Below are 20432 nucleotides of genomic sequence, written 5' to 3'. Positions count from 1 at the left end.
CCTTGACCCTTATTTCCAGTTACTTATGTCATTCAGGGCCTGATTCAAAGTGGACGCTATTGCAATTTTGACTGGATTTGCAGCTGCACTAATATGCAAATACTAGTTTCAGCTATCCCCTTGTGTACTTGTGAGCAACAGAATGTGCAAGCCCTGAGGAGACCTCTTTCAATGGCCATGGACGATGTCAATCTGCCGGTGATTGTAAATACTACACCACATCTTTGCTCTCACCATAAACACTTGTGTCCACCTATGGTAGGCACAGTATTTCCTTCTCTGAACGCAGCCGCTTGCATTGACACGACCGTGACTCTCCCATAGGGTTACTGTATAGCCTGGAGAGGGAGATTCTGGGCACCAAATAGTTACTGACTTCTTCCCAGCAGCCACCTGGCTCCCTCTCCACTATACCCTGCACCCAGCCAGCAATTTTAGTTTGGTGCTGAGCAGGAACGGGCACCTGTTTGTGCTTTAAAGTTGCCCCCTGTTGCTGTTATTTTTAAATATTTATTTTTATTTTTTACGAGAGGCTAGTGAAAGGCGTCCTATAGGAAACAGTCACGCCACTCCAACGACCCCAGTGCCTGTGGCGGCAGCACCGGCGACTAGGTTAGTGGCTTCCGTCGCGGGTCTCCGCACACACCACTCCCGGAGCCCGCAGCGGGACGCTATCAGGGACAAGGTAAGGGTGGCTCCCTACTTGCAGGGAGTCGCATGCTCGCGGCTATTCCCTGCCAGTGAGACCACCAGTGGTGTTGTTACTGTAGGCTCTGCGTGTCCACGCTCCATACACTACCACCAGGGTAAGGGGGAACAGGGCACCGCTTACTAGCGGTAATGACCATGTCCCTGTGGTCCATATCATAGGGGGAGACAGGCTCTTCCTGTTAGCCCCTCCCCCACTCCTGAGCGCACACTCTCTCGCAGGCAGCCTGTCCCAGGGTGTTTCCTCACTCTCTTCACCTCCTATGGAATTATGTTGGGCAGCCATTTTATAAATGCATGCTTCAGCAGGTTCCATGGAGTATGGGCTTCTGTCTCCTTGTATACCTTGCTATAACTAGCCCTGCATACATTTAACTCTTTCCTGTTCTATACGAGCTGGTTTATTGAGCACTGTTATTGCCCATTGCTTTTGTGCCTTGAATTATGTGTGCAGGCTGAGGTACTTTGAAATAAATACATTCATACATATAAATATGTTCAAATACAAAGTACATCAATAAAGACGGAAAAATGGCTCTATGTGTAGGTTTGTGCCCCCAGGTATAGCATTTACAAACAAATGTTTGTGATTCTGACACTGCTTTGCATGACCTGAGTTTTTTTCCAAGCCCCACTTATTTCTCTATTTGTGGCGCCTTCTCATTCATGGCGCAACCCCGTATACACCACTGGTTTTTATAACTTTTGTGTGGGAGGATATACCACTGAATTGCTTTAAATGGCTTCCAAGGTTGAGGCACCTAGGGAGGTAGGTGCTCATGTTTTAAGTAGATGTTGAACCTTTTTTCTGGAGCTGTGTAATAATATACTTTCTGCACAGATCTGTGTTCTGAAACCACAAATGCAGAGGAATCCCTATTGCAGGTCTCGGGCCCAGTATTTCAATGCTACGTTCCTTAACTAGGGTTACCAGTCAAGGAAGCCGTAACATGCTACAAATTACGATAATGTGGATGTTTACTAACCTGTTTGCAACTCCCGACCAGTTAAAACATGGTCTTGCGGGCCAATACGCAGGTCTCCTTCCTACAAAGAGGATCACACCTCCTGTCAAGTCTAGAAGATGCAACACTCCTTTACTAGCTCTGTACAGGAGTGGCTGACTGTATGTATCCTGTGGTTGTGAGGTGTTTTCAGTTAACCCCTCTGATTGCCTTTCATGGCTCAGTACAGGCCTATCCAGGCTTTACAGTGCTCGGTGCGCTTTTTGGCCTTTGGCCAAGATCAGGTTTAGTATCTGTTCTTATCGATTTCATACCTGATACGCCCCCTATCTTGGTGCCATATAAAAGGGGGAGATGGCAAAGGTACTTGCTCTGTCCACTCCATGTTGCATCCAGGTCCAGTGTACTTCTGTCAGGTTAGGAATCAAGAGGAAGCTGGATTTCCAGGCCCTGAAAAACACCCTAATAAGGACGGACAAATTCTTTCCTTACCTTGGCACATGCAGCCCCCTGCTCTAGAGCCCAGCTACTTAGAGCTGAGATTAGGATAAGGGTACTTCCTTCCTTTAGGTAGCTTGAGGACCTTCTACCAGAGGCTTCTAGATATCTAAGCAATTGACGAAATAGGATTCCTGGTTGTCTACCTTTGCCTGTCTGTCTTAGGTCTGCTATCTAGAGCAGCTCTATAGTTTCCCCAGAAAGATCTAGTATAAAGTGCATCCCTCACTTTGCTTGGGCGCCAAGTCTAGAGGCTGCTGGTCAGATGCTTGAAAGGACAGTTCAATCAGACTACTACCTAATTAATTAAGAGGTCATTGACATTGCCATATTAGCCTCTTAAGCACAGACATCTAGTATGCCGACCAGGACAGTCTCTAGGGAGCGGTCACTGACTCTAGGTATTTAGAGGCTCTTCTGTATTTCGAGAGAGTCCTTGTTGTCCGGGGTTGAACGAGACAATCTCTAGTTAGTGCCCGCATACATTGTTGGCATTTTGTACTGGAGGTCTTCCTTCTAAATTAAGAAGTTCCTCCTCTATGAACCCTGGGCCCTGAAGTAGATGGCCTTACTCAGCCATTCCACTCGACCATAGGGTCTACGGCACTGAGGCCCTGATTCAGAGCCGGATGCTCTGACAGAGCGCTTGCTCTGAATCAGGGCCGTCCCTCCTACCTTTTGGAGCGGCCTCCTGGCCGCTCGCATAGCTGTGGGTGACCACCCACAGCTATAGCGAGCAGCCAAAATGATGGTCGCAATGGTCAAGACCATCGGGCTTGCGACGAGACCCTGCGGTAGGGTCTCGCTGCCGCAAGCCCTGGAGTGCTTTTGGCTCTATCAGAGCCAAAAGCACTCCCACTGACATCACTAGTGATGTCAGTGATGTCACTAGTGATGTCAGTGGGGCCGGCCCCAGACGGTAGGTGTTCCCATGGGAACACCTCCGTCTGGGCAGCCACGCCCATCAAAGGGGGTGTGCTGTCAATCAACATCGACAGCACGCCCCCTTTGGTGCGAGACCCATAGCGACGGCTTGGCCGTCGTTATTCGGGTTTCGCGCATGGGCACGACGGAGCCACCTCCGTCGTGCGCATGCGCACTTGGGCAACATCGACCCGCTTGCGAGCGCTCGCGAGTGGGTCTGAATCAGGCCCTGAGTCTTCTGGAGATTGGATTCAGATCCCACCTCTGACACAGGGTAGAGTTCCTGTCTGGGGACCAGTATAGCCCGGGGTTGAGTCCATAAGGGACTCATTTAGACCATAGCGGGTTTCCCAAACACTCCCCTCTGGAAGACTGTTCGCTCACCTCAGACCTCTACGGTTATTATCCAGGTCCTTGTCTCTGCAGGTGCGAGTGACTTGCTAGTCTCTTACTGGTCAGATGCCGGACTGCTTTTTCCAGCCAACTAATTTTCTGGGCGCTAGCGGGTCTCCCGGATTCTCTGGCCCACATAACGTCACGGGATATCCAGAAGAAGATCTTTGGTTGTTCTATGAATCGATAATTACTTTTCCCCTTTGCTGTATGCCAAGGTTTGGTTAGTATTCTTCTATTCCTCCCTGCCATCAGACTAAGGGTCTTCTGGTTACCGTCCTCTCTCTCATTCCTACCAGGACAGCAAAGATGATGTAATGGTTAGCATTACTGCCTCACAGCACTGAGGTCATGGGTTCAATTCCCACTACGAATTATCCATGTGCTTAAAGTGTTCTTACACTTTCGCAGGCAGATCTTGGGCTCTCTACTCATTCCCTTCGTCGTGGTGCAGTTACTACACTTTTTCATTCCCTGCCTCTTCACAGGGAAATTTTGGCCCTATGTCATACGTCCAGTCTGCTTCTTAGGATACATGCGAGCCTGTTACTACTATTCTGGATGGTTTCGGAACCCTCTGTCTGGTTCTACCTATCCTCAAGCATAGTCAGGTCCTGGCAGGGCTTGGTGGTGTGACTCCCGTTGCCCACATAAGCCATCATGTGGCGCTCTCAGTTGCAGTTCCTTTAACATGGTCAGCTGCTCTGCCAGTTGGGTGGAGCATCATTTTATTATTCTGTAGGCAGCCTTCCTTTCCGCAGATCTCCTGTAATAGTGAATAGGTCATTTACTGTACATAAGCTCTACATTCTAATGCTTTTCAGTGCCTTTTGATCCCAGGGGCCTGAGGAACTTCAGGATTATGGTTTCTCACATGATGAGTTTGAGTGATTCTGTCGAGTTTTCGAAGCTCTCCTATTGGTCGCTCCGGAAGGTACAGATGCAGTCTCCACATGGCGACTGTAGGACGCAACTCCTTCAGCCTTTCAGTCGGTGCTTTAATGTGTCTTCCTCTATGGTCAGTTCTTGGTCTACAAGCCACTGTGGCCCACCTCACTTGCCAGAGTGGCTCTAGGTAATAGTATTCTGCGCTGATTTATATGAAATGTTAGCGGCTCAGTAAATATAAGAATAGATAAATTGATAACAAGCGCTAATGAGATAAGAGAAAGTATGTATACATACAAATGTAAAATAATGTGTAAAGCCCTTTTAGGTAAACGTGATGGAAGCAGGTATGAAAGGAGCGGTGCTGTCCGTTTGCATGTATTCACACTATTTGCCTGAAAGTGCTAGTATTCTCAGTGCTACTAACCCTATCTTTTTGTACACTGCTACATGCCTGTCAGGAGTTCTAACTGAATTAGTGGACCTCATTAGGAGTTTAGCTGGGGGTTTCCTCCCCAGTTCATTCCAGCTATGTTGAATTCTCTCTTTGCGCATTGGGGCCTTGGCCCTTTTCCAGGGGATACTGATCTCCAACCTGTTATTTTGCTTAATCATCTTCTCCATGCCTACCTGAAGTTTAGATGCCTTTTTCAGGGTGTCCTCTGTGTGCTAACACCATTTGTACTTACCAGCTGGCTCCTTTGAACCTTCTGGGCTTCTTTGGACCCTCGGTAGGCTCGCTTAGGAGTCCTTGATTCCTAGTTTGCGGTGCAAGTTGCTCATTAATTGTTTTACTGAGACAGCTGTAATACTCCCGGCCTTTGCTTGGCATGGGGGGGTTGTCTGAGCGCCTTGTGTTGTTGTACCCCTTATCTGATCTTGTCCTTTGATTGGACCGTTCTGCAGTCTCGTACAGGTTCCTACCAAGTTGTCTCGGTTCCTCTCCTACCTGTGGTTGTATTGATCCATTTTTCTACTTCAGGGTCCACAGGGTTGACCTTGGGGTATAGCTGGATCTGGATCCATGGGCACCACACAGTTAAAGCTTTTGCTGCTCCCAGGATGCACTGAGTCCATCCTCTATACCCCACCCCCGAGCCACAGATACCTCAGTTTTAGTTGGTGCCTGGCCGGAGTCGGGTCACCCTTAGCGGCCCCTAAGCTTATTTATTTTTTTAGAGTTGTTTTATTATATTTTTCTACATCAGGGTCCATAGGGTATCCACAGGATACCTTGGGTATAGGTGATGACGTCAGGCATCGGGCACCATAGAGTTAAGTTTTCAGCCTCCCAGGATGCACTAGGGTCCCCCTCCTATACCCCGAGCCAAGGCATCTCAGTTTCGTTGGTGCCTGACTCGAAGTCGGAGCACATGTTTAGAGGGGGGCTAAGAATAGCCCCTGAAGTTTTCTTCAAGGCAGCTGTGGCTGCACATCTGGGAGTACAGCATGGACAGTCACTGCTGACGTCCATGCCATCTTCCCTACACCCCGCCGGTACCAGAACGCCGGTACTGATCCGGGGATGCTGGTAAGTATCTGGGGTCACGGCTAGCGGTGACCCCAGATGCTTCGGACCATGGCCGGATTCAAGGGGAGCAGGTAAGCAGCGGAGGTCCCGCGGTGGGTCCCTGCTGAGCATATGGTCCACAGTCTCCAGGCAGGGGGCTCCCTGGGGACTGGCTGCAGCGTGGAGCCAGGTACTAACCTGCGCTTCCACTACCCCCCTGGGACAGCGGGCCGCAGCTGAGCGGCAAGCGCTGCGGCGTCCCAGGGGTTAATTGCATGCCAGGGGAGCAAGCCTTCCCTGTATACAGCCGGCGCCTCCCCCGCTGCACACAGCGCTCTCTGCGCTGCCGATTGGCCCTGTGGCAGTGCTCCTCCCCCAGGCCGGCCTCCTCTCTGCTCCTTGGTGGCCATCTTTGTATGGTGAACGCTGCTGATCGGTGGCATCGCGGCTTGGGTCCCCCGGCATACCTCTCCTCCGTTGACTGCAGGTCTGTGTATGCAGCGCTGTGTCCTACAAGACTCTGTGTAGTTGAGAAACAGCACTGATAGTGCAGGGATTGATTTCTTCTGCATAGTATGTGACTTCTGCTAGCGTCTGCTGCCTGTACTTTCACTTTCTACTGTCAGCCGTTTTACTGTCCCTGATCTTACTCTGCTAAAGCCTGTGTGGTGATTGCAGGGCGGTTCTCCCACTATACTAACGAGTATCAGTGAGAGGGGTCACATACTTACCATCATGTCTGAGAGTGAATTTCCTCTCCAGCTTATGTGTACTAAGTGCAATGTACCAATAGCAGAGGGGGAGGGTAACGCAGAGGGGTTATGTCGGCAGTGTTGTTTATTGGCGTGGCCAATTACTGTCACGGCTCCGGTACAGGAACCTCCCTGGGCTTGTTTCGCTAAGGCACTTACAACCCTAGTGGGCCAGTTAGCTCCGCCACCTACGTTTTCCCAGATGGGATTGTCCCAGCAGTCAGTGGTATCGTCACCCATGCAGGGGTTCCCGAGACAACTGATGGTACCCCACAGTCTCCCTATTTCTCCTCCCCAGGTTTCCCAGGAGCCTTCGTGGGTTAATTCACTGACAAATTCAGTACAGCATTTGTCGGAAGTGTTACAAGGGGAATCTGTGTTGCGGCCGCACAAGCGGCCTGTGGCGTCTCTGTCTGCTCCTTATGAGGATAACGATGTGACGTCCGATGATGGGGAGATTCTGGATCTATCTGACCAAAACCTCTCCGTACTAAAGAGTCAGACGCTAAGTCCAAAGTTTATATTCCTGGCCTTATTCGGGCAGTCCGCACGGCTTTAGTCATTGAGGACGATGATCCTCCGGTGTCCAAGTCCAAATATGCCTTTTTCAAGGATATTAAGGGTGATGCCACAGTGTTTCCTCTTTCGGGTCAGTTAGTAGACCATTTAGAGGAGGCGTGGAAACATCCCGGAAAACTGTATCAGCCTCAGAGGCATTTAGCCGTGGCTTATCCGTTTGCTGACAATTATTTTTCTAAGTGGGATTTCCCTCCATAGGTGGATTCTCACGTGACACGCCTAGTCCGAAGTGCTACTTTGCCCATGCCTTCCATGTCCTCCTTGAAGGATGCTACGGACCGCAAGGTGGAAATCTGCCTGAAATCCATTTATTCCCTTGCGGGGGGGGGCATCCAGACCGGCTATGGCCGTGTGTTGGGTAGCCAGAGCTATGGAGCGCTGGGCGGATAGTTTGGAGGAGTCTTTGGACTCTGACTGTTCGGCTGAACAGGCCGAGTTGGTGGGAGATCTCCGGGATTCGGCCACTTACATAATTGAAGCGGCCTTGGATATCAGTATCCTCCCTCTGGGATTTCTTCTGCAGCTGTTGCTGCTCGTCGCACCTTATGGTTGCGATCTTGGAAAGCGGACACTGATTCCAAAAAGGGCTTAGAAGCTTTGCCTTTTAATGGAGAAGTTCTATTTGGTCCGAATTTGGACAAAATTGTAGCTACGCTGGCAGCAACCAAATCTGCATGTCTCCCGTCTGCTGCGGTTCCTTCAAGTTCGGGTACGTCGTCCTTTCGGCCTTACAGGTCCCAGGGTAGGCATAAAACCTGACAGGCTGGGTCCAAGAAATCGGCCAAGCCCAGGAAACAGGCCTGGAGTACCAGATGTCCGGCCCCTAAGTCAGATGACAAACCTGCGGCCTGACGGTCCGGGCCTCCCTTTGGGGGATTCCAAAGTGGGAGGCCGCCTGCTGCAGTTCGCCGTGTTGGTCGATAACCACGACAGACAATTGGGTTCACGAGGTGGTTTCTCACGGGTATGCCCTCTCCTTTCGGCACAGGCCCCCATCCCGGTTCACCACAGGCCTTCCATTAGACCAGAACAAAGCCTTGGAACTGCGGAAGGTTTTGCACACTATGCTCCAGGCTGGAGTTATAGTGCCTGTTCCATTCTCCCAGAGGGGCCAGGGTTTCTATTCCAATCTATTTTTGGTGCAGAAACCCAATGGGTCGTACCGTCCTATACTCAACCTCAAGGCCCTCAACAAGTCCTTGAGGGTGCCTCGGTTTCGGATGGAGATCCTACGATCCATCATTCTGGCGCTGGAACCTGGGGATTACATGGTGTCTTTGGACATACAGGACGCTTACCGGGCATTACCTTTTGGCCTGGCGACAGCACCACGAGTGTTCACCAAGGTCATTGCGGCTTACCTGCGAATGCAGGGAGTCCCCATGTTGCCGTATCTGGGCGACCTTCTGTTGGTGGCAGGATCTCCAGAGCTCCTTCTACGCCATTTGGACCTGACGATTGCAGTACTGCAACGTCACAGCTAGTTGATAAACTGGCAAAAGTCCACCCTGATCCCGTTTCAGAGGATTCTGCACCTCGGAGCCTTGTTGGACTCCAGACAGCAACGGATCTTTGTGACGGGGGAAAAGATCTCTGCCTTGCAGTTGAGGGCGCGCAGTTGTCTACAGTGTCGCCGAGTGTGTCTGCACTCGGTAATGAGGTTGCTGGGCTCCATGGTGTCAGTATTCGACATGGTGGAATATGCCCAGTTTCACTCCAGACCTCTGCAGCAATTGATCCTGTCCAAATGGAATGGACTGCCTCAGAGTCTAAAGTCCCAGACGATAGTGCTCACTCCGAAGGTTCGCCTGTCTCTAGCCTGGTGGTTACAGACGACCCACCTCAACAAGGTCGTCCATTTTGGGTGGCGAACTGGGTCCTGTTAATAACGGACGCCAGTCTTCGGGGCTGGGGCGCTGTCACGTGTCCACACTTGTTCCAGGGCAGGTGGACTCAGGCAGAAAAGGAGCTTCCAATAAACATCTTGGAACTCTGCGCGGTTTTCAATGCTCTCCAGCAGGCATATCCGGTTCTCCAAGGTCACCTCATGCAGGTCCAGTCAGACAACGCCACCACCGTGGCTTACATAAATCGACAAGGAGGAACCCGAAGTCCCGCATCCTGGTCTGGGCAGAGCGCAATCTCCCGGCTATATCAGCAGTATTCATCCCGGGAGTCCTCAACTGGGAAGCGGATTTTCTCAGTCGCCAGGACGTACATCCGGGGGAATGGTATCTGCACCAGGACGTCTTTCAACTTCTGGTGGACAGGTGGGGTCTTCCAGAGATAGACCTCATGGCGTCACAGCACAACAAGTTGCCGGGGTACGGGTCTCGGACAAGAGACGAAAAGGCGTCTCTGGTGGATGCTCTGTCCGTCCAGTGGACGTTCCGGTTTGCTTATCTCTTTCCTCCGTTTTCCCTTCTTCCGCGGGTAATCTGGAAATTCAAACAGGGAGGGGGTACACTCCTGTTGATCGCTCCCGAGTGGCCCAGGCGGCACTGGTTCTCAGACCTTCAGAGTCTGTCCGTGGACATTCCTCTGCGGTTGCCGCTACGACCGGACCTGCTATCACAGGGTCCTTGTCTTCACCCGGACCTGGTTCGGCTGTCTTTGACGGCGTGGCTTTTGAGACGGCCATGTTAAGGTCCAGGGGGTTTCCAGCTCTGTGGTGCAAACCATGCTAAGAGCTCGGAAGCCATCCTCTGCAAGGATATACCATCGTGTGTGGCATACGTTCTTCCAGTGGTGTCGACCTAGAGGTTATGCCCCTCGGGAGTTCCATCTGTCTAGAGTGTTGACTTTCCTACAGGCGGGGCTAGACCATGGGCTTCGCCTTGCTTCTCTGAATGTGCATGTGTGAGCCCTGTTAGTCTGGTTCCATCGTAGGATTGCTGCGCTCCCTGATGTGCGCATCCTTTATGCAAGGTGTTCTTCGCATTCAGCCACCTTTTGTTCCACCGGTAGCTCCTTGGGATTTAGCTGTGGTCCTGAGAGCTCTCCAGGGACCGCCGTTTGAACCACTGGGCTCAGTGGACCTTAAATGGCTGACGGCTAAAACAATATTCCTTCTGGCCATTGCTTCGGCCAGACGTGTTTCTGACTTAGGGGCTCTCTCCTGTAGACCCCCTTTTCTGATTTTTCATAGGAACAGGGCGGTACTGCGCACTCGTCATGGATTCCTTCCAAAAGTTGTTTCAAGTTTCCACATCAACGAGGAAATCGTTGTGCCGGCTTTTAACTCACCTGATCTTTCAGTGGGTGAGGCCACTTTGGACATTGTGCGGGCCTTAAGGATTTATATTGATCGCACTTCTTCTTTTAGGAAGTCGGACGCCTTGTTTGTCCTTTATGGTTTCCGTAAAAAGGGTTGGCCCGCTTCAAAGCAAACTTTGGCAGGTTGGATTCATATGGCTATTTCAGAAGCTTATCTTCATGAAGGCCTTCCGGTTCCTTCTTCTGTGAGGGCACATTCCACTAGGTCTGTGGGCCCTTCGTGGGCAGCTCGACATGGTGCATCTGCAGTCCAGATCTGCAAGGCTGCCACGTGGTCCTCTGTCCACACCTTAGTGAGGTATTATGTGTTTGACACTTTTGCCTCTCAGGATGCTTCCTTCGGGCGGCGGATTCTCCTTTCAGCACAGGAGCGTCCCCACCCTTGAAGGATACTGCTTTGGGACATCCCCAAGGGTATCCTGTGGATACCCTATGGACCCTGATGTAGAAAATATGAGATATGGTAAGAACTTACCTTTGTTATCTCTATTTCTACGAAGTCCATAGGGTTCCACTCCCGCCCTGTCGCATCTGTGCTGCAGATGGGCTTTACTCTGGTCACCGTTTTTTTCCATCTCCCTCTGGTGAGAATGTGATTCCTATGTGTGTCCAGATCTTTCTTCTCTCTTCCTTTTCCTCCTCCGGTCTATGGCGTGGTACGTAACTGAGATGCCTTGGCTCTGGGGCGGGGTATAGGAGGGGGACCCTAGTGCATCCTGGGAGGCTGAAAACTTAACTCTATGGTGCCCGATGCCTGACGTCATCACCTATACCCAAGGTATCCTGTGGAACCCTATGGACTTCGTAGAAATAAAGATAACAAAGGTAAGTTCTTACCATATCTCATATTTTTTACACTCTTCAGAGCGGCATGCTTCGGACTGTCCATTGGACGTCCAAGCTGCCGCTCCTACACCCCGCCGGCGCTGCGATGCCAGTACAGATCTGGGGATAGCGACGGGACCCCAGAGTCTGTACTAGCCGGACTCTGGAGGAATCCATTGACTGCTGCCAGATCGCTGGGGAACAGGTAAGTCGCGGGTCACAGCTTGCGGTGACCCGCGTGTACATGTAGCCTTCAGCCTTTGGTCTCTGGGGACGGACGGAGGCGCTAGCGGTGGGCTCCCCCTCCATGGAAGCATACCCCGCGGGTCCACTAGACCACCAGGGAATACAGTGGCAGCCGGCATCCCGGGGGTTAAATGCTAGCCAGGGGAGGCAGCCTTCCCTGTCTAGCGGCTCCTCCCCTCAGCGCGTCTTTCTGCTCGGGTCTGGCAACGCTCAGGTGCATTCCTCCTACGGCCACTCCTCTGAGGTGTCTGGCTGCCATCTCCTCTCCAGTGGCAGCACAGATATCGCAGGCAGTGTGTGGACCGGTCCCCCTGTGTACCTCTCCCCTGGTAGAATAGCGTACACAGCACCATAGCCCTCCCAGACACTGAATCTGGGCAGGTTGATTGTAGTGACAAGGTGCAGTGAGTATTAACTTTCTGCATTGTATGTGACTTTGCTAGTGCTGTCTGTGCTTTATTTCAAAATATTGTCAGTTTATACCTATCCCTTTCCTTCTCCTATGGCCCTGGCAGGTGTGTGGGAAGGGCTTTTTTGGGATCTCACTTATATAAATTCATGTATTTGTGAGATCGGTCACATACAGTTGTGTGCTACACGGTGCCATATCTGTGGGCTTGTGTACGCCAGGAGTAAAACACCTGAGTTTCCCTGTTTTGTTGAGATATATATATATATATATATATATATATTTTTTTTTTATCATGTCTGATGAGGAAGTTGAGCCCTCTGCAACTCCCACTCTGTTCTCCTGCAGACGTTGCATCACAGGTGTAAATCAGGAGGACTTATCACAGGATATGTTGTGTGTGCGGTGCCGGCAGTTACATGGTCCCTCTAGCCCCCCAATTGCTGGACAGGATACTCCTTGGGCAGTGTTTTCTCAGGTGCTGGCTTCCATCGCGGACTGTCTGGCGGTCCCGACTGCTCTCCCCCATAGGGGGTTACCCCAACCAGCCATCCCCCCTTTTCAGGGTATACCGCATCTATTGCAGTCTCCCCCTGGGCCTCAGATCGTTAGTCCATATATGGGGTTACCTATGTATATTCAGTCCCCTCCAGTGACACAGCAGTCCATCATTCCCTTTCAGGGTCTCCCTCAGGCAGGTCAACCACCATGGGTGGATGTGTTCTCCAGTTCAGTCCAGAGTTTGGCAGCCTCATCTTCAGCCTTTCAAACTATGCCATGGAGTGACAAGCTTCAGAAGGTGTCTAAACGCCCTGTTATGTCATCCCAGTCTGTGCAAATATCAGACTCTGAGGCATCTTCAGATGATGGGGAATTGCCTAAGGACTCGGATTCTCCTGTCCGGGAAGTGGAAACGAAATCTTCCATGTGCCGGCATTAGTAAGGGCGGTGCGGTCTATTCTTGATATAGAGGAGGATGCGCCAGCCCCTAAATCCAAGTTTTCCAAATTTCAAACAGGCAAAAGTGATTTCGGCAGTTTTACCTCTATCTGACCAGCTGACTGATCATATGGTGGAGGCCTGGCAGTCACCTAGTAAGAGTTTCCAGCTGCAGAAACGTTTAGCGTCTAGTTATCCATTTCCTGCAAGTCAATGCAAAAAGTGGGAAACCCCGCCTGCGGTGGATTCTCATGTTTCTCGCTTAATCAAGAGTGCTACCTTACCTATGCCACCTTCCAGCCATCTCAGCAGTCTTCATTCCAGGAGTCCTCAATTGGGAGGCAGACTTCCTCAGCCGTCACGACGTGCATTCCGGGGAATGGTCACTTCACCCAGAGGTATTTCAACTACTCGTGGACAGGTGGGGACTGCCGGAGATGGACCTCATGGCCTCCCATCACAATCACAAGCTGCCTGTGTACGGGTCCAGGACAAGAGACGCCGGCGCAAACCTGGTGGACTTGCTGTCAGTGAAATGGACATTTCAGCTGGCGTATCTATTCCCTCCGTTATCCCTGCTGCCTCGGGTCCTCCGGAAATTCTAACAGGATGGTGGCACGCTTCTGCTGGTGGCTCTGGCTTAGCCTAGACGTCCTTGGTCTCTCAGAGGTACGCTCTCTCCTTTAGTCACAGACCTCCCCAACAGTTGTTCTGCACGAGTCCTTCTCAGGACAAGACCAAGGCCTTGCAGATTCAGGAAACAATAGAGTCCTTGCTTAAAGCCGGGGTCATTGTTCCCATTCCAACTTCTCAACGTGGGACGGGTTACTATTCTACTCTTTCTGGTGCATAAACCTAATCGGCCTATCCTCAATTTAAAGTCGCTGAACAAGTTCCTCAGAGTTCCCAAGTTCAGGATGGAAACTTTGCGCTCCATCATTCTGGCTATGGAACCTTGGGATTACATGGTCTCTCTGGATATCCAGGACGCCTACCTTCATGTTCCTATAGCGCCTTCCCACCAACGGTATCTGAGGTTTGCTATACGACAACACCACTACCAGTTTCAGGCTCTGCCCTTTGGCCTCTCCACGGCTCAAAGGGTATTCACCAAAATTATGGTTGTCATGGCCGCCCATCTACGGAGCCAGGGTATACGGCTTCTGCCGTACCTGGTCGACCTCCTGTTGCTGGCAAGCTCTCTGGAGGTACTTCTACAGCGTCTACACTTGACGATAGCTTGTCTGCAAGCGCACGGGTGTCTGATAAATTGGAAAAAGTCCTCCCTGATTCCATCACAACGGATGGTTCATTTGGGAGCCATGCTGGATTTTCATCAGTAACACAAAGAAAAAACCAACCGCATAAGGTATAGATTATATCTCGTTATCTATATGGCCCCTAATGCCTTCTTATTGGAAATAAATATATATGTGTGGCAAGGGGGTGCTATCACTTCACAAAAAATTCAAATATAGAAAATGGAAAGACAAAGAATTGTATATTGTGGTGCTCAAAAAGTCAATTTAAATAAAATATAGCTTCTAATGTATATATATATATATATATATATATATATATATATATATACACATATAGTCAGGTCCATAAATATTGGGACATTGACAGAATTTTCATATTTTGGCCTCTATTCACCACCACAATGGCTTTGAAATGGAAACAAACAAGATGTGCTTTACCTGCAGACTTTCAGATTTAATTTGAGGGTAAGTACATCCAAATCAGGTGAACGGTGCAGGAATTACGACGGTTTATATATGTGCCTCCCACTTTTTAAGGGGCCAAAAGTAATGGGACAAACTAAACAATCCTAAATCTAACTTTCACTTTTTAATACTTTGTTGCACATCCTTTGCAGGCAATTACAGCCTGAAGTCTGGAACACATAGACATCACCAAACGCTGGGTTTCATCCATGGTGATGCTCTGCCAGGCCTCTACTGCAAATGTCTTCAGTTCCTGCTTGTTCTTGTGGCATTTTCCCTGCAGTTTTGTCTTCATCAAGTGAAATGCATGCTCAATCGGATTCAGGTCAGGGGATTGACTTGGCTTATTGCATAACATTCCACTTTTTAGCCTTAAAAAACTCTTTGGTTGCTTTTGCAGTATGCTTCGGGTCATTGTCCATATGCACTGTGAAGCGCCGTCCAATGAGTTCTGAAGCATTTGACTGAATATGAGCATATAATATTGCCCGAAACACTTCAGAATTAATTCTGCTGCTTTTGTCAGCAGTCACATCATCAATAAATACAAGGGAACCAGTTCCATTGGCAGCCATACATGCTCACGCCATGAGGTGGTATGTTTTGGATCATGAGCAGTTCCTTTTCTTCTCTTCTCTTCCCATCACTCTGGTACAAGTTGATCTTTGTCTCATCTGTCCATAGGATGTTGTTCCAGAACTGTAATGGCTTTTTTAGATGTTGTTTGGCAAACTCTAATCTGGTCTTCCTGTTTTTGTGGCTCACCAATGCTTTACATCTTGTGGTGAACCCTCTATATTCACTCTTGTGAAGTCTTCTCTTGATTGTTGACTTTGACACATATACACCTACCTCCAGGAGAGTGTTCTTGATTTGGCGAACTGTTGTGAAGGGGTTTTTCTTCACCAGGGAAATAATTCTTCTGTCATCCACCACAGTTGTTTTCCGTGGTCTTCCGGGTCTTTTGGTGTTGCTGAGCTCTCTGGTGCGTTCTTTCTTTTTAAGAATGTTCCAAACAGTTGATTTGGCCACACCTAATGTTTTTGCTATCTCTCTGATGGGTTTGTTTTGATTTTTCAGCCTAATGATGGCTTGCTTCACTGATAGTGCCAGCTCTTTGGATCTCATATTGAGAGTTGACAGCAACTGATTCCAAATGCAAATGTGACACCTAGAATCAACTCCAGAACTTTTACCTGCTTAATTGACAATGAAATAACCAGGGAATAGCCCACACCTGTCCATGAAATAACTTTTGAGTTGATAGTCCCATTACTTTTGGCCCCTTAAAAAGTGGGAGGCACATATTGAAACTGTTGTAATTTCTACACCGTTCACCCGATTTGGATGTAATTATTGTAATTACCCTCAAATTAAATCTGAAAGTCTGCAGTTAAAGCACATCTTGTTTGTTTAATTTCAAAACCATTGTGGCGGTGAATAGAGGCCAAAATCTGAAAATTCTATCAATGTCCCAATATTTATGGACCTGACTGTATATATATGTATATATATGTATATATATGTGTGTATATATATATATATATATATATATATAAAAAATATTAAAATATCATCTGCAAAATAATATAAAAAAATAAATGATGTGAAATAAAGAAATAGTGCTTTAAAAAAATGCTGTGTGCAGGAATGCCGCTGTCCATCTCAATTATTCTATATTGCATCCAAGATTAATATAAAATTGATTTAGTCATAGAGATTTGCCATATAAATTCCCAAGCTGGTAATTTAATTACCATCCACCTTGACAGTACCTCAGCACTAGTGGATAATAGGTTACATTTTGTACCTTCTCTGTAGCACATGTCATCCCTACTAGAAGGTGTAATATAAATCTGAGATTTAATATATAATAGGACTGTACATTGATTTATTCACAGTGCACGATCTGTGAACAATCAAATCATTAGCATTTACTCATATTAAGAGATTGAGTGACAAAGCTGGATCTGTAATATTATAAACCTGCACTGGTAATCTTATTTCTATTTACCTTCATAGTATCTCAGCATCAGTGGATAGAAGATTACATTGTAAACAGCCTCTGTAACATACGTTATCCCTATTAGAAGGTGCTATATTAATCTTGGATACAATATATAATAATTGAGACTGACAGCGGCAGCCCTGCACACAGCATTTTTTTTAAACCACTATTTTTCTTTATTTCACATTTGTTTTTTAATATTATTTTGCAGTCTTTCTTAGATATTTAAAAAAATAAATAAATATACATATATATATATATATATATATAAATAAATGCTATATTTTATTTAAATTGACTTTGTGCACCACAATATACAATTCTTTGTCTTTCCATTTCTATATTTGGATTCTCATCAGCAAAGGATCTTTCTGACTCCAGAAAATAATTCCTCCTTACAACAGCGGGTGCGCAGTTGCCTGACGAGTTGCCGGGTGTCTGTTCACTCGGCAATGAGGGTTCTGGGGTCCATGGTGTCGGCATTCGACATGGTGGGGTATGCCCAGTTTCATTCCAGGCCCAAATGGAACGGGTTACCACACCGGATCAGGACTCAGATGCTGGTGTTGTCTCAGGAGGTCCTGTCGCTAGCTTGGTGGCTTCAGACATCTCATCTCACCAAGGGTCGCCCCTTTTGGATCCCAGACTGGGGTCTGCTCACAACAGACGCCAGTCTCTGGGGTTGGGGTGCAGTGACTGGTCCACTTTCACTTCAGGGCCGTTGGAAGAAGCGGTTCTTCCCATCAACATTCTGAAACTTTGGGCGGTGTAGAGGGCCGTCCAGTCACGCTCTTCGAGGAAAGGCTGTGCAAGTTCAGTCCGACAATGCCACCACGGTGGCGTACATCAACCATCAAGGGGGGACTCGCAGTTGAGCAGCGATGTCGGAGGTGTCACGCATCCTGTCTTGGGCGGAGTGCCACCTTCCAGCCATCTCGGCAGTCTTCATTCCAGGAGTCCTCAATTGGGAGGCAGACTTCCTCAGCCGTCACGACGTGCATTCCGGGGAATGGTCACTTCACCCAGAGGTATTTCAACTACTCGTGGACAGGTGGGGACTGCCGGAGATGGACCTCATGGCCTCCCATCACAATCACAAGCTGCCTGTGTACGGGTCCAGGACAAGAGACGCCGGCGCAAACCTGGTGGACTTGCTGTCAGTGAAATGGACATTTCAGCTGGCGTATCTATTCCCTCCGTTATCCCTGCTGCCTCGGGTCCTCCGGAAATTCTAACAGGATGGCGGCACGCTTCTGCTGGTGGCTCTGGCTTAGCCTAGACGTCCTTGGTACTCCGATCTTCGGAGCCTCTCCATCGACGCTCTGTTCCTTCTTCCTCAATGTCAGGACCTATTGTCTCAGGGGCCCTGCCTTTACCCGGATCTGGGTCGTCTGTCTTTGACAGCGTGACTCATGAGACATCCGTCTTAAGGTCCCGGGGCTTTTCCAGCTCAGTCATCAGCACGATGCTGCAGGCGCGCAAGCCTGCTTCCGCCAGGATTACCGCAGAGTGTGGGATACTTATTTTCATTGTGTGAGTCCAGAAACTACGATATTCAGGCATTTCGTGTTTCTAGGGTTTTGGCGTTCCTTCAGGCTGGTTTGGACCTAGGCTTACGCCTGGCATTGAAAGTTCATGTGTCTGCACTATCTGTGTGGTTCCAGCGTAGGATAGCTACACTGCCAGATGTTCGCACCTTTTTCCAGAGTGTTCTCAGGATTCAGCCTCCCTTTGTTCTCCCAGTGGCTCCTTGGGATTTGGCAGTGGTGCTTCGGGCCTTACAGGGTCCTCCATTTGAACCTCTTGAGTCGGTGGACCTCAGGTTGTTGACGGTTAAGACTGTTTTTCTCCAGGTGATTGCATAGGCTAGAAGGGTGTCAGAATTGGGGGCGCTTTTCTGTCGTCCTCCTTTTCTGATTTTCACCAGGACAGGCGGTGCTTCGCACTCGCCCGGGTTTTCCACCTAAAGTGGTTTCCACATTAATCAGGAAATTGTTGTGCCGGCATTTCAGTCACCTGATCTCTCGGCTGGTGAGGCTTCCTTAGATGTGGTCCGTGCTCTCAAGGTTTATGTGGACCAGACTAGTTCCATTCGGAAGTCGGATTCCTTGTTCGTCCTCTTTGGTTTTCACAAGAGGGGTTGGCCTGCCCACAAACAGACTTTGGCCTGTTGGCTTCGTTTGGTTATTTGTGAGGCTTATGCACAGGAGGGTTTGCCTGTTCCGGCCTCTGTTAAGGCTCGTTCTACTCGGTCTGTGGGTCCCTCATTGGCTGCTAGCAGTGGCGCCTCGGCTGTTCAGCTGTGTAAGGTGGCCACGTGGTCTTCCATCCAGACCTTTCTGAGATTCTATGCTTTTGATACCTTCGCCTCTCAGGGTGCATCCTTCAGGTGCCGGATTCTCCTTTCAGCATAGGAGCATCCCCGCCCTTAGTTGAACTGCTTTGGGACAACCCCCAAGGTCAACCCTGTGGACCCCCTATGGACCCTGAAGTAGAAAACAAGAGATATATGGTAAGAACTTACCAAAGTCCATAGGGTCCACAAGGCGCCTGCCTTGACGCACCTGGCTTCATATGGGCTATGTGGCTGGTCACCGGTTTTCCATCTCCCTTTCTGTGAGTATGGTTCTTGTGTGTTCCAGTCTTCCTTCTCTGTTTTTTCCTCCTCCGGCTTTGGCTACTTACCAACTGAGGTGCCTGTAGCTCGGGGACGGGGTATAGAGGATGGACCCAGCGCATCCTGGTAGCAGCAAAAGCTTTCACTGCATGGTGCCCGTGGATCCAGATCCAGCTATACCCCAAGGTCAACCCTGTGGACTCTATGGACTTCGTAGAAAGAGATAACAAAGGTAAGTTCTTACCATATCTCTTGTTTTTCTGCTTCCCAGACTCCTCCCCGGTGGACGTGTCTCCTTGGACAGGCCTGGAGTTCAGTTTCCCTGTTGTCCTGTATGATTTTCACAAGCAGGGCTGGTCCTTTCTGAACAGATTATCCTGGCGGCCCTGCTTGCTTTTCACCACACTCTGTGGCAGATCTCCTGCCCCTGTTGTGGTGACTGCTCATTACACTGGGTCAGCAGGACCTTCGTGGGGGACTCACTGTGGTGTATTCTATGGTACAACTTGTCCAGCTGTCACATAGTTATCTGCCCACACTTTTTGTATTTGTTTCTATGCAGTGGTCACCTTTGCGTCCTAGGACACTGCCTTCGGGTACGAAGGGGGTTCCCAGTGCAGCCCAGGAGCGACCCCTTCCATTGGTGGACAGATTTAGGACGTCCCAGAGTGATCCCTGTGCCCCCTAGTAGAGGAAGAAGAAAAGAGGATTTGCCTTGTTAAATCCTTTTTTCGACTCCTTAGGGCAGTGGTTCGCAAACTTGGTCCTCAGGACCCCACACAGGTCATGTTTTGCAGGTCACCTAGCAGGTGCACAGGTGTATTCATTACTCACTGACACATTTTAAAAGATCCACAGGTGGAGCTAATATCACTTGTGATTCTGTGAGGAGACCTGGAAAACATGCACTGTTTGGGGTCCTGAGGACCAAGTTTGAGAACCTGTGCCTTAGAGGTTTTCAGGAGGGGTGCATTGTGTTTGTGAGCAAAGGACCATATTAATTTCCATGGTTTGGGAATTAAATGTTCACAAGCAGAAGCGGGTATGATGTTCAGTTGTCCTCATTCTTCTGGTCATGTTCCTTGCTATTATTATGCAATTCTACCACACATCATTTAAATAAAGCTGCATATAAAAACACAGACCTTTTCTATTCATAGAAACAGTA

At 49.1% G+C, this 20432-nt stretch overlaps 1 protein-coding gene and 1 pseudogene across 6 annotated transcripts in view; one reads left to right on the top strand and one right to left on the bottom strand.

Annotated features, from left to right (window-relative positions):
- Positions 1-20432, bottom strand: part of MPND (MPN domain containing) — a 149738-nt gene that overhangs the window by 11187 nt on the left and 118119 nt on the right. The gene's annotated exons all lie outside the window — the stretch shown is intronic.
- LOC148508748 (U2 spliceosomal RNA) lies at positions 1929-2105 on the top strand (annotated as a pseudogene).

Source organism: Taudactylus pleione, unplaced genomic scaffold (assembly GCF_031769625.1).
Source record: "Taudactylus pleione unplaced genomic scaffold, aTauple2 ptg000347l, whole genome shotgun sequence".
Taxonomy (NCBI): Eukaryota; Metazoa; Chordata; class Amphibia; order Anura; family Myobatrachidae; genus Taudactylus; species Taudactylus pleione.
Note: the sequence above shows the minus strand (reverse complement) of the source record. Positions and strands in the feature narration are given on the sequence as shown.